The 15,419-nt window shown below is 33.4% G+C and overlaps 1 long non-coding RNA gene across 1 annotated transcript; it reads left to right on the top strand.

Moving 5' to 3' along the window:
- Nucleotides 1-11,531: 11,531 nt before the first annotated feature.
- On the top strand, nt 11,532-13,901 carry LOC136970430 (uncharacterized). The gene is made up of 3 exons (XR_010879980.1): nt 11,532-11,571; nt 13,677-13,745; nt 13,824-13,901. It is a non-coding gene; the product is annotated as an uncharacterized lncRNA (long non-coding RNA).
- The last annotated feature ends 1,518 nt before the right edge of the window (nt 13,902-15,419 follow it).

The following is a 15,419-nucleotide window of genomic DNA, read 5'->3' as shown; positions in this document are numbered from 1 at the left end:
ATTACTTAATTTAAAAACGTAAAACTTCATGAAAAATATCACATTTTTTCCTTATTTAATCATTTATTGTTACTTGATTTAAGTGGTAAATTTAATTATCAATTAAAGTAATGCTTTTACCTGATGTATGTTGTTACTAGGCACTTCACACATTAATTTACTTAAATTTTCGTCTTTTCTAAAGTAAATAAAAATCGACTACAAAATTATAACACGATATTTATAATAGTTTCGTCTAATAAAATCTCGTCTTTGTCGTGTTAATTTCTGTCTAGTCACGACTGACCACAACGAGCAGCGAGCGTTATCCATTTTCTGTCAGTCTTTCGTGACATGATTTCCATTATCCCACTTAATATTTCAGAGGTCAAGTTTACATTTCGCTGCACCAAATATCCTTAGATAATTCTTTTTTCATCAGAAGACTGTAATTCTGTCGTAGAATGTCTTATTTCATAAATGTAGTATAGGATGGAAAATAAAGTCACTTAACACCCCTGCTACAGAATATTGAATGTTCCCAAAGAATGTAGAACAGGGCTTCTTAGACTATGGGTCGCGACCCCATTTGGGTTCGCTTAGAGAAATCTTGGGGTCAGGAGATTTTAATGCAAAATATTGAGAATAATTTGTGAGAGTTTGAAAATGGTATGCTTTGTGTCCTAGGTTTCGTGAGTTGCACTTTGTGTCACTTCTGGTGCAGCGAGACAACGATTCAGCAACACTGATTGTAGTGTGAACTAGTGTAGTGTTGTTGCTTTTAAGTGTATTCAGTTCTCTCTGTTCCATTGTAACACAACAGTGAACTGTGGTAGTACACCATTATTGTTTTTGAAAATTTGTATATATCTTTAATATATATGTATATTTTCATTGTATTTCATATGTATATTGCAAAATATTTATATATCTTTATTTTATATTGTTTGGGGGAGTCGCGAAAAAAATCACAATCATAAATGGGGTCGTGAATAAAAAAGTTTAAGAAGCCCTGATGTAGGACATTGAAGACATCATGTAACCGTTCGAGGTAGGTCTGTAAAATCTTTCAGATATAAATTCCTTTGTGAATTTCTGACCCTAAATGATGTGTATATGACCCTATTTCTATTTACAGTTTAGGAGTTGCATTCAATATGGCCGCCATCAAAATGGCAGCCGTGCGTGTAACGCACACCAGTCTGTTTTCTTGTTGATCTAATGTGTTCCTGACACCATCGAATTAATTTTGTATATTTTCTATATTCTGTAGCAGAGGCGTTAAGTGACTTTCTTTCTCACCCTGTAGATGACCAGCCAAGCGCACTGTATCTTCTGTCACAATGCCTGGTAAACATTTTTATTGACTTTTTGTAATATGGCCATAATTACCTATTTTAATTGAAGACCAAAGAAAAAAGCAATATACATCTCTGATGGAATAGGTTTATATTTTACGTTATAATTTATAACAGATACCAGGATTACACGAGACAATAATTCAGTATTAATAATTATGTAGTAAACTCCTACTTATTTGTATATATAAGTATCCATAATATTTGTAAAATAAGCGTCAAATCTTATTTAAAACAGCACATTTCAGTGCTTAATTACAAAACACTGATATCTTCAATAGTCACTAAAGTATTTATAAATAAAATGAGCTTTAATATTGCAATTTAAAAGCATCAGTATACGCTTACTGCAGAGTATATTATCAATATTGAAAATATAAATGAAATAATGTTCCTATGTCGTGCTCTGTACAAGGCATTTTACACTAGTACAAAAACAAACGAAGGCACGCGTGACACTAAAGTATGCAATGCCAAACAAGGCTGGCTGGCAGTAAAAAAGGACCTGGAGTTGAAGGCCTTATATTTTCTTCGAAAACGAAATCTTTTACCGTGGAAAAACAATTTAACAAGCAAAATCACCATATAAATGCCAAATCGATATTCTCTGCATGCTCGGAACCTAACCTAACCTAACCTAACCCATTAGATTACACTATGTGGTCATGGTTTCAGCCTAATGTCTGTGCTAAATTCCACTCACGTGTCGAGAAATCTGCGAGAATGGAAACTTAGGAAAAAAAACATCCATAGTGTTTTAGAAGAGTCGACACCAAAGCTGGAAGTGTGTGTCAAAACAAGTGATTAAACCTTTAAACTGCTCGTTATTACCCCATATTATAGAAAATGTTTGTTTTATTATTACCTTTTAATAAATTTGCATATCAGCATAGGAGGTATTTGATATGCAATATCCCGTTCTCTTATAACATTGTAACATTTCACTCGGGCGATTATTTCAAATAAATCTTAATTTTTAATTTCCCACATTATGAGGAAATTCTTATTTTTTTTTACAAGTTTTAATTTATATCCAACGTAATTAACATTGCTATCCGAAAGAAAGAATACCGTTAATTGGACAATATTTGAAATATAATTATATTACGTTGCGAAACGTAACCAATTAGAAGCGAGCTTCTAATCAAAGTCAGTATAAATTCAGAGAAAATCATTGGTTTTCACCAGACAAACATTCTTCAAGAATAAAACAATTTGAACGATGATAACTTTGGTCCTGATCGTCTCTTTCATAGCAGCAGGTATGTGAATGTGCTTAAATTAATTTAGGAAATTAAGATTTTTATATATGATTTTTCACGTTCGAAAATTCTCGTACATAATTATGATTTAGCGTTACATAAGCTGTTCTAAGAAGAAATCTCTTTGTATTGCTGTGTTTTATTGTCTCTCTGCTCTTCAATATTTGTCACAAGCCATTTATTTACCAGTTATATAACATTACATCCTTCAAAACTATCGCCTTTGCCAATATCATTTCTCACTTCGAAAATCTCCACTTATCTACTGAAGATAACACAGACAACATTCGTACTAAAAGCAAATGAATATGCGCTGATTGCTTATACCTCACTCGCTTATTGAATACTTAAGTTGTCGGCATTATTAACATACAGCGAATGACGAGGGGCGATAGTCCGAAATTCATATTGTCAAATTTCAAAAACACTATAAGAATTTAACGTTGCATTTTTCAGACTAGTATTATAATCGTAAAATATTATTTAAACTAAATATATATTAATTCCTGCAGTTGAAAACGCTAAGAGACATGGATACATCGTCGTGGAGGGAGAACCCATTGAATGTGCTACAGGGGAAGAGAAACCCGGTGTAGTCAAAAAAGACTTCTGTGACGGGAGATGCAGAGAACGTGGAGCCAAAACGGGTGTCTGCTGTTTCGGAGGCTGCTTTTGCTACGACGTTCCAGATGAGGAAAAAATAGTGAATGTTAGTCCATTTCGAAACAGATTATGTAAATATCTCACAAACGTTTTCGACAAATGAATACGGAAAGATATCGACACTCCAGTGATACTACAATAAAGAAATAAGAAAATTTAGCAGGTTACTTTATAAATTCAATTTGTAATTGTTATCATGAAATTATAAATAAAATTTCTTTTCATTGCGAAAAATATATATTTATTTATTTTCGTAGATAAAGTTTGGCAGATTAAAATGAAATTTAAAATTTAGTAATTTAGTACAGGAAAAAATATTCATAACTTACACGAATTCGTAGATTGAAGTCCTTCGATACATGCATATATGAGCGAAATGTACTTAAAATTTAATCTGGAAATAGCTTATAATATTATTATTTTACAAAAATAATATATTTCTGCTTATACTTTTGTATTTAGTATAATTTAAATATTCGCAAGTCGAACAGAACATGAAAAATTACTTGATATGCTTGCCGCATTTTCATGTCTTAGAAATTAAGCGTGGAAACCCGAGGCTGAATAATAGATTCATTAAAAAATAAAATTTTATGGAGAAAAACCCACTTATATTTTCAAGAAACCGTCAACTAAATGATATATTTATTATTAACCAACAGAGGGTAGCATACGTTATTAATTATAATTAAAAAAACACGGCAAAAGACTTAATTTTAAATGCAGAAATCAGTTTTTATTCGATAGACTAAAAATTTGTACAAGCAAAAAAGTTTTAAAGTGGTTACGAGCAGCGCGCATAACCACGTGCTGCTCGTAACTACTTTGGTTATGCATGCAATTTCAGTTACAGTTACTAGCGTTAGCTGCTCGTGACCATTTTAAAATAAAACAGATTAACAAACACCTCGAATATCGTTCAGTACTCAACACTTTTCATTAGATAGGTTAAAGTTCACAAGTGTTTCCAATAGAGGTAATTCAGTTTTACAGCTTAATTCTATGCTTATAAAAATAGAATTGCATGAAAACTAATAAATTTTATTCAAAATTATGTTACACCTCTGTTCTTCCTAACAGTGCGTTAAATGCCTAAAAAGAAAATAACAAATAATAATTTGAGTGTGTAATAAATAATGCCAATTTAAATATGTATTTATACAAATAGGCTAAACAGTTGAAAATGAAATAGAAACAACGTGCTGAGCGTAAAATCCCACGTAAATCCTCGTTACGTTTAAAATTATAACATGTGACGTGAACAATAATTAGAGCCTGACACGTCACTAGTAAAAACAATTAAGAGAAATATAGAAAATTAAAATTCGGTTACAAAAATTAATACGCATCTGTGAATTTGAAGAGAAATAAGAAATTTCTTAATACAAGGTGTGTTCCATAAGTAATGCAACCAAATTCATAAAAAATCATTTATTGAATGTATTCTTACAATTAGTCAAAAATCTTCAAAATAGCACCCTTCTGCATCAATACGCTTGTGAAGGCGATTTTTCCAGGCCTGGAAGGCATTCTGCAAGGCCTTCTCCAGAATGTCCTTTAGAGCCGATGTAACATAAGCCTTGATGTTTTCAATCGTGTCCCAATGTTTTCCTTTCAAGGCCCATTTTAAATGAGGAAACAAAAAAAAGTCGGCGGGAGCCAGGATAGGACTGTAGGGAGGCTAGGGAACCAATGGGGTGTGGGTCCTGGCCAGGAAATCATTGACAACAAAGGCACTTTGGCTTTGCACGTTGTTGTGATGAAATTTCCACACGTCCTTGATGTCGCTTCGGCAACGTGCGACCCTCCTTTTCATTCTTTTGAGCACTTCCAAGTAAAAAACTGCGTTCACAGTGGTCCCGGCAGGTACGAATTCGTGGTGGATAATGCCTCTGACGTCAAAGAAGACAATGAGCATGATTTTGATCCTGGACTTGCTCATGCATGCCTTCTTGGAGCGGGGTGATGCTGAGGTGTGCCACTCTAAACTCTGCCTTTTTGTTTCAGGGTCATACTCAAAGATCCATGACTCATCACCAGTGATAACTGAGTTTTAAAAATTTGAATCATTTTCACACATTTCCAAGAGCTCTTGCACCAGAGCATTCACATGTCCTTTTGTTCGTCGGTCAAGACTTTTGGGAACAGTTTGACGCACACCTTTTTCATGTTTAAATCTCAGTCACAATGCGATAAATGGTTGTTTTCATCATGTTTAGAGTGTCTGCTATCAATTGAAGGCTCAACCGTTGGTCAAAGTTCAAACAATCATGCACGTCCGTCACATTTTCATCGATTCGGGAGGTTGATGGACATCCACTAAGAGGTTCGTCGGTGACCTCCTCTCGGCTATAGGAAAACTTGTGATTTGGACAAGTAATCATTCCCAAAGGCCTACTGAATTAATGTAAAGGTTTTGGTGGCGGACTTTCCAAGTTTAATGCAAAATTTGATAGCGTAACGTTGCTCCACAAAATGATCCATCACGTCGTGTTACATTAACTCAAAACAGGGTTCACGGGAATGAATGTCCTCACCCGCCGGCAGCTTAGAGGCAAATGAGACCGGGTGAGTTTTGAAGCTAACACTCCCCGCCACCTAGCACAGCAGGTTAGAATAAGTTACAGCATATCATCGCATCATGAAAAAATTGGTCGCATTACTTATAGAACGCACCTTGTATTCTTGGACTTACTTTAAAATACCTAATTATACATCGAGGAGGAGCGAACGAAAAACTTTGATGTAACAAGTAATACTTAAATAACGGTAGGGTCTCGTGAACATTTTTAGAGTATTTAAAAATTTTAAAAAAAAGCAATTAACCTAATTTATGTAGTTTATAAATAATTTAATAGAAAGACAGAAGAATTTTACACTGAGAAAATAAACCCACGGATGACCCCGTAAACACCGATAGACAATTCAACGAATTAATCAAACAACCTACTACCTGTTTAACGCAGTTATAAATAACACGAACGAATACAAAAAAGTGAGCATCACTCATTTTCTGTTTTATTTATACAAAAACTCTAAATTATCAAACTGAAGAAAAGTGTTGAGTGCCAATCGACGTACAAAATCTACTTTCTCGTACTTATCCTGTTAAAATACAAATACGCCAAAATATTGATTTTTCTGTATTTCTTCGTATATAAAATTTTATTCTGGTAATAAATATCATTGTGCATTCTTTTTTCACTTTTAATAATATCAACAGTTAAAACAGCTTATCCGAATATCCATATCTTACAGTTATAAAAACATTTATAAGAAAGCCCCTTATTGTTCAGATGACGAAAGTAGAGTTTCGGATCCAAAAACGGACAGAAGAAACGGCGTTTTTGGATTTATTCTCAAAACAAACAAACAAAAAAAATAAACATAAAGCAGAAAAATAAAATTACAGAATTTCCTTCAGTGATCACTTTATTAAATTAATGTAATATACAATATTATAAACAACTGTTTAAATACGACCAAGCAGAGACAAGAAGTCTATTAATAGTTTCTTCTGTCAAATTGTGTAAACGCTGTATGAAAATGTTTTTATAAAACGATAAATTTCTCTCGACATCCATCGTACTCAGATGAACGTATTTCAGCGAAATAACATTGACACAAAGATTTCATATAGTATTTTCTGCTGTATGAAAAGTCTATAAAAACATAGAGATGTAAGCTTCTGTATTACACCAGTCATCACGAGTAATACAAAAACAATACAAAAACTTTCATAAACTTTATTAGATATAAAAAACAAATGCTCGAAGTAAATTCAATCGCAAAAACGTTATCATGTCAAGTTCCGGTCGGACAGGAGAGTCGGTATGCCTGAAAAATAAAACACAAGAAATTGAAATTGCAAACATTCAAACCCTATATTCAAACTCGTAAAGACCAATTAGGGTTTTTAAAATCCTTTTTGCCTTTATAATTAATTAACAAAATTGACAAAATCAGTTTTTTTCTCAGCTTCATAAAAATAAAAGTAAAAAATGCTAATACATATAAAAAAATTCATTATTTGCATTTTTATTCCGTTTTTACAATCGAAATGTTGATATTTAAACAACTTTTTAACAGAGATAGCTTGATTAAAATGTTTAAACCCTGTAAATAAATATTTATCATATATAAAGGTTTCGTTTAGTTATTCCCAAAATGCCAGGATAAATTTATTTTTTCCTGTTATATGGAAATGTTAGTGGAGCAAACAGCGCTTCGGATTCTTCACGGTACAACTCTAAAACATTTTTATAAATATGGAAAATGAATGCTGTCGGGTGTTCTTGATTTGAGGAAAATTCTATTTCCATAATTATCATAAAATTTTCACACTTAAGCCACAAAACTACATCAAGGTGACACCCACTTTCTGGTGGTTTCTTTCTTATCCAGAAACCAACCCTGCTAGCTTGACAGTGTAACAAGTAGAGAGAAAAACTGGATCGCGCGCGAAGTCGTCATAAATAAAACAAGCAATAATGATTTTTGTTCTCTTTCTTTCCCTCAATCGGTTCAAAGCCAATAAATATTCAGTCGGTCCCAAGATTTCTTTTAAAATGCTTATGTAACACAAGAATTTTACCGTGTAGAGTTAAGAAAACAAATAGAAAACTTAAGCTATTGATACTTATTATGATTGGGGAAGCCTCCTATTCACTGTTAATCGTCTTCGTTCCTTAGAGAATCGACGATTCTTGAAAGATCCACTTTCCATTCACGTGACAACTTTCCTGAACCGCAAATGGAAATTCGCCCTATTATGAACTCAATGAATCAGAATGAATTGCATTTACTCCGCAAACCTTTGTCTAGGATCAAGCATCCGACAAAAATGTTTGCTTTTCAGGAGAAGCTTTCGGAGAATCCTATTGAAACTTTACCTAAGAGCAAGTGACGTCTTCCGTCTGTTATCTTGCACAAGTAAAATATTATATTTTCTTAAATAAAACATTGTAAAATTATCAAAAGTTAGTACTCTTGCCCTCATAGTAAATCTATATATTGTAAATCTATATACAACTGTAATTAAATCTGCACTTTAAGGCTGAAACTCTTACACATAGACAAACTCAGTGTCTCGAAACCACGTATTATTTTTCTTTTTTTTGTAACTCTTTCCGCCCAGTAAGTACTAAGAGGGCTTCCTATAGCAAGCCCATCATGGGTTGGGCCAGGCCCACAATGGGGCGGCAGGGTGGTGTGGGACGGGGACCGATATATCCAGACGAACCACCCCCCGAACAATTCCTGGGGATTTTTCGACCCGTCCGCATTCGATCCCGAGTCCCCCAGGGCGTCAGGCTGCTAACCTTGACCACTCGGCAATCCGGCCGCTAAACCCACGTATTTTTTCCTGTTCCCATATTGTTTTTCCCTTTCACGTATCTCTTTTCTCTTCTATCTTATCGACAATTCTTTTATCTTTAAGCTAGGCTGCAGAATAAAGTCCGTGTATGCCGTATTTCATTCTCATTCGAAAAATAATCACCGTTACAATCAGATATGTAATAATTGCTTTAAACACTTACCTCCTCAGACACTCCAACTGCAGTTCGAATTTATGAATCGAACAGTAATTGGAATGTCTGGCGAAAGCGAAATCGCCAAGAACCAAGAATAAATCCCAGATGCGCTCAAACCTTTTTCTAGAAGCAAGGGATCGTCGTTGGTTTTATTTCTCTGTTAATATGACATCATTGGGATTAACGTTTGGAGAATCAGACGTAACCCACGACATTTTCTGAGCGAAAACCTAAATACAAGAAGGCTTTTGATCCAATATTGTCGTTTCTCATTTTAGAATTTATATAAGTTTCTAATAACGATCGAAGTGTCACCCAAACAGATCCACATTTCGTTTAAAATGAAAATTGTACCTTTACAAAGAGTAGTTCTTGAGAAACAATCGCAAGGACTATAACGTGTTATTGTTAGGAAAATAATACTTCAGATTATTTCGATATCTTATTTGAGAAAGTAAAATTTTGATGTTATTTAAACATTTTAGCAATTAATTCAACACTAGTTATTTTTTAGAGAATAAAATGCAGAAAAAATCGTTTATTATTCATTTCAATCCAACATGGCGACGATTGAATTTATATTCTCAAACACGATTTCAATCTTTTAAATTTAAAACAATTATAAATTTACTTTTATAATCTATTTTCGAAATTTTAATTATTTCCATTGAAATTATATAAACTGATCTTCAAGTTTATTGATTTTGTAAATATTAGAAGGCAGCAATCGATATTGTTTGATCGAACAGAACAATTGCGTAATGAACTTTCTAAACAAGGCACGTGGATGAATATGCTGTAGTCAATCAATGTCGATAGCTGTCTTCTAACACAAAATGAAGGAAGTTAAAGTTCAATAAAGTATTGAATTTGATTGCATCATACACTAAAAATTAGCTGATTAACATTAGAAAATTATTTAAAGCGGTGGATAATTACCGGATTTATACTTTTTCGATGGAGATAATTAAAATTCATCTCCATTCATCCATTTTACAATCCTTTCAGCTACCATTAGCATTAGGCTAAGTACACACTATGTGAACTTAGGTGAAAGGGAATGGTAGCCGAAAGCATTATAAGACAGAAGAATAAACTTGAATTTTAATTATCTCCATCGAAAAAGTATAAATCCGGTAATTTTCCACCGCCTTAAATATATTTTTAATGTTAATCAGCTAATTTCTAATGTGTGATGCAATCAAATTCAATACTTTATTCAATTTCAACTTCCTTCATTTTGTAACTGTTAGAAGGCAGCGATCGATATTGATTGATCGAATAGAACAAATGCGTCATAAGTTTTCTAATCGATGCACGTGGATTAATATGCTATAGGTCAATCGTACGAAAACGTTGTCATTGGTGTACTCAAGAAATTGGAATAAATAATGTATTTTCCAGATATGTCAGTGTTTAAACGTCAACCTTAGTACATTTCTCCTTATGCTCACTAGAATTTACTAAGGCCAGCAACGAGTTGCGTAACTTTCTCAGCACGAATTAAAATTTTTGCGGCGCCATCAGTTACGAAATATTATTAATTCTGACAAGCCTGAATGCGAAATTTCAGAAATCTTTGAGAAAAAGTGAGGAAATTATTAACGTTCAAATTGAGTAAAAAAACATTCTTTATACAAAACACTGCAAGTTCCCTTCATCTCTGGACGTTTCCAAGTCTCGTTGAGTCTAAACGTGTAAAATCTGAGAAGGGATCATTTCTTGACCAATCGTCATATTTTTTTCAATTATGTATTGCAGTCGAAAAAGTAATATTCCGATGCATTAAGAATTTTAATATAAATTATTTACTAATTACAGTTAAATTCCGCTTAGATAATGGATTCGGGTGTAAATGCCGGGTGTCCAGTTTGTCAGATCGACTTTGTTCTTCGAGCAGCCAAAGTCTTCGCTATGAATATAATAATGGACTGCAACTGCCAGAAGAACCAAAGAACACGGAAATCGGACTTCTATCTAAAAAAAGCTTACGGATGTTACGAAAATGCGGTACAACTTTTCTTGTGGACTATAACAATTCGACAGTTTCTGGAAACCCTTTTCGAAAACGTAACGTGCAGTGATTGGATATACATTTACGGAACCGACAATAGGATTATCAGATTGATATATATAATTCTTTATCTGTTTTGTGCTGTTGCTTTCAGCATATTTAAAAGAAAAAAACTCTACTTCGAATACAAGAAAAGCGCTTACGAAGAAGAACTCTCCTTAAACAAATACTTCGAAGCATTTTCATTCATTTCACTTATTGTATACTTCATTATCTTAATTATTCAATCTCTGCTATTTGCTATAATCGGTTTTCCAATGATAAGAGACAAGAAATCGCCCGTAGAAGCCGCATTTTGTTGCATTTTTATGAATATGAGTTGGAAATATTTCTTTGCTGTTCTTTTCTTTTTTCTATTGCAAACTCTCATCGTTGAATTTATATTGTTCGAAAGGTTAAAATCTTTGTCAACAGCGATGAAGTGTTTCCATGCAGAACACAGTCGTTTGGAGATCTTCTTAAACAGTTGCGTAGAAAAGCACACGGAAATTTTGGACGGATTCGTACAGGTGAACGAGGTTTACGAATACGTCTTTCCTCTGATATACGCCGGGATTCTGTACGTGACTTGCTTTTTTATTTACGTGGTGGCATTCTTCGACATAAACTTGCTTCTGAGAATCCTCATTTCGGCTTTATGTTTAGGCGTATTTTTCGCAACTTTTCTACTTTCCTTTGCTTTGTCCCGTTTAACTCTTCAGGTAAGCGCTATCTTTATTTACGAAATAAAAAATTAATTAAAAAATAGAAAACAAATAAATACGTTTGTCCTGTCGATAATTTCCATATATAAACTATTGTATCGCAATTCGAATTAAATGGCTATCGCACTCTCTTCCAATATTCACACTTTCCTCTTAAGTTTCGCATCCGAAATAATCGAATGTGGAAACTTTCAATACGAAAACTGTAATAACGAGGAAACATTTAAGTGTTATTAAGTATTTTATGTGAAAAAGAAAACGATTTACTGTTTCTGCTTGACACGTAAAAACATAACGCGGAGATACGCTTGTAACGTTCTGCGTAAAGCAATTTAGAATCCGCAGGTTAAAGGCAGGACACGTACGTTTAACGTGATAATCAACTAAAATGTTTAAAAAACGGATAAGTACGGCTAACGGCCTTATCAACTCCAGTACCCGGTGAAAACTAACGGGTACGATCGCAAGACACACGCTTGCGTATTTTCAAAATCTGATGTCGTCACAATATCGGGCCCGTTAAATGCTTGTAGGAAAATTCTAATAAAACTTGTCGTAGAGAACAATGTAAATTCACATCGGCAGTAAACTCGATTGACACGTAGCGTGCGACCAGCTCACAAACTTTATCTGGCAGATTTTAACTTCGTATATCTCGGTCCAAAAATCGAATTTCGAAATTTCGGCTTTGTCACGACATCGGCCTTAGCCAGTTATACAATAAAAAATAATTCTCGTCGGCGCCATTTTCTTTTATTTACTGTAGCCGTTTATATTTATGGCTGGCGGAAGGCGTGCGATTCAATTGAATAGTACGTCCGTACGTGAGCACAACAAATATAGAACGAAGGAATGGCAATTTTTACTTCACCGTTTCAGTCGTCCGTTTCGGCACGTGAGCACAATACTAGACTTTAGTGTCCACTGGGTGGAACGAAATGAAACCCCTAATAAATAAGAATAAAGAAGTGGCACTTATAGCTTCGTAAGACACGAGCAAATTTGAATTACGGAGCTCCGTGTTCGCAGCCAACACTTTTATATTGGCTTCGAACATTTTTCTTGGCAGATTGTGATCAATAATAATAAATTACATTCTTATAAAAATAATTAAACGTGATTCTGATAAGGTTAGAATAATGTGTAGTCTAATAACTTACTTTCATAGTGTAAGTGAGGAAAAGGTTGAATTAATTTAAATATTTCACAGCCATTAACTTCTTTCTGTGCTTTTCTTCAACTCTTCCGTTTGTTCTAATTTAAAACAACTTTAAATAATTTTTAAATAATTAAAATGTGATGGCAGAACATTCTTTGTACTGATTGTCAATAATTTGAAGTGTGCGAATTAGTATTTTAATCACGTGCATAACTGCATTTTTTTTATTTTTTACTTTTGTTACCTTCTATATGTTGAATACCAATAAATATTGTTTTTAATCGCTCTACAATGTACTTTACAAGGAAGAGTTTGACGTGTGAACTTACTCTGAAAATAATTAAATAAATACAGTCAAACCTGTTTTTATGCGGGGGATACGGACCGCATTAAAAAAGACGCATTAAAAAAAATAGCCCGAAACTTCACGAATGGCTGTAAAAAATAGTTTTCGCAACACAATTAAAAAATAATTTTTTAATGCGGTCAACAGGGACCGCATAAAAAAAGTCTCACATAGAAAATAACTCAAAACCGTACGAAATAGAATTTATTGACAACAGATGTCAGCACTTGACTGCATCGTCTGGTCTATCGTCTGTTTTACATATTTTTGTCCAGGTGGTGTTTTGTTGACTTAAAAAGTAAATTATTTCATTTTTCGCATATTCATGCAATAATATTACGATAATAAGTGCATTTATGCTATAATAAGTATATTTAGCTATAATAAGTCAACGTGAGACATGACGAATCGCACGAGACTAGTCGCCAACTATATCGCACAAATAAAAAATCGCACAAAAAAAACCGCATAAATTAAAAATTCGCATTAAAAAAATCGCACAAATAAAAATCGCACATAAAAAGAGCGCATAAAAACAGGTTTGACTGTAATTGATACAATATAAATCAAATTCATTTTTATTTTTTTCTTTTTCAGTTGTACAATGGCTTCACAGAAATCAGAAGATTTTCTTCGGTCGACATGAAAATTGAAAGCAAACTCAAGGTTCGCATCGCTTAAAATAGACAAATTTGATAATTAATCAATTGAAATCTATTTTGATTAATAAACTTATTTAATTAGTTTCTAGATTTCATGAAGAGATTCGGAAAGACCCCGATTGGCCTTACTGTCGGAGGATTCTTCTTCGTCAAGAAAAACTTTGTCGTGAGGGTGAGTTCCTTTTTCTGGTGTATTTAGTTATACCCGAATTTAGTTTTTCACTGACGATGTGTGCGATGCGAATAAGATTTTTTCGAGTACATAAATTGAGAGTATGAAGTTCTAGCATCTGCATTTGTTATTCTCTGTCCTTGTAATTATAAACATTGTGGCTTGAATAAAAGACGTTCTTATTTTACAGGTGTTAAGTGGATTTTATTCTATTTTGTCGACATTATTGAAGCTCGGCAACGAGAAAAAGCGTGGATGCATCTCGACAGAAAGCAACAAAACCAACTCTTTCGGCATTTTATCGGTTTTGGATAATTAAAAACAATAATTTTTCTGTATCGAAATTGAAAGATCGTGTAGATAATTAAAAGGTTGATAGAGAAAAATGAAATTACGAGATACAATAGAAGGCCTTCCTGAAATAAGGCGTTAACTTTCACTATTTCGAAATTTCATGTTTATGGACATTGAAAGTGCTAAGGCGTTTTTGCTAATTTTTGCCAAAGTGCTAATTTACAAATACAACTGAAGACAAACATATTTCTGACAAAAGTGATAGAAGAGGCTGGTGTTTCGTAGATATTATGAACAGTAATGTTGAATCTAATGTTTCTTTGATGCGTTACTCTAACGAAAAACACGCATATTATTTCTTTTTATTTCGCTTACACAGACGCAATGTAGTGACAATTTTCAAACACAAGGCAAAAATTATTTATCTTTTTATTCAGTTGGGACGTTTACTACAACACGCGTTTCGGGCTCCTTCCCCTCTTCAATCAACTGAACAATAACATTAAACGTGAGAAGAGGATACACATAAATACGCGAATTATAATCTGACAATGCACAAGCGAACTTTGCACCGCGTAGAAGCAACATATTCAAAAAAGAAAACATACCTTGAAAGTTCAATGTGCAACAATTGCATATATACAGCGGCACAGCTTTTTTAGGTTGACACATTTAAAATCTTTTCTTTTTCGCTAACAGTAATCACTATACTATTACTTAATGGACCGTACTTCGCTCCATAGGTTGGGCAAAGAACAAACAGACCGACAGGACAGATTTCGAACAGATCTTTTTAAACATTAGTCTAAATAAATCAAATTTACAAAAATGTATATTAACTTCTATTTTACCTGTAATTTTTATCTTGTCAAATTACTTAAATTTACATAATGACTGTTGCTGCTGCTACAAATAGGATGCATATTATTTCTATTACTTGTCAGGAAGAAGTACTAAATGTCGACGTTGAAGAGGACATTGACAATGTCATTTTTAAAAAATAATAAGTTTAATTTACTTTTCATATCCACAGATAATGATTCCTATTCAATAGTTTGTTCAAAATTCGTAATGTAAACGTTAGTCATTACGTCTCACTGTTATCTTTGTACACTCCATTAAAAACAATACGAAATAAGTTTGCACGTGTTATTATTCGAAACTGTGAAATAATCAGATTGCCTTACAATCGCTGACCTGTGGGCTATCTTT

Source organism: Centruroides vittatus, unplaced genomic scaffold, assembly GCF_030686945.1.
Source record: "Centruroides vittatus isolate TY-2023 unplaced genomic scaffold, ASM3068694v2 contig_1972, whole genome shotgun sequence".
NCBI lineage: Eukaryota > Metazoa > Arthropoda > Arachnida > Scorpiones > Buthidae > Centruroides > Centruroides vittatus.
Note: the sequence above shows the minus strand (reverse complement) of the source record. Positions and strands in the feature narration are given on the sequence as shown.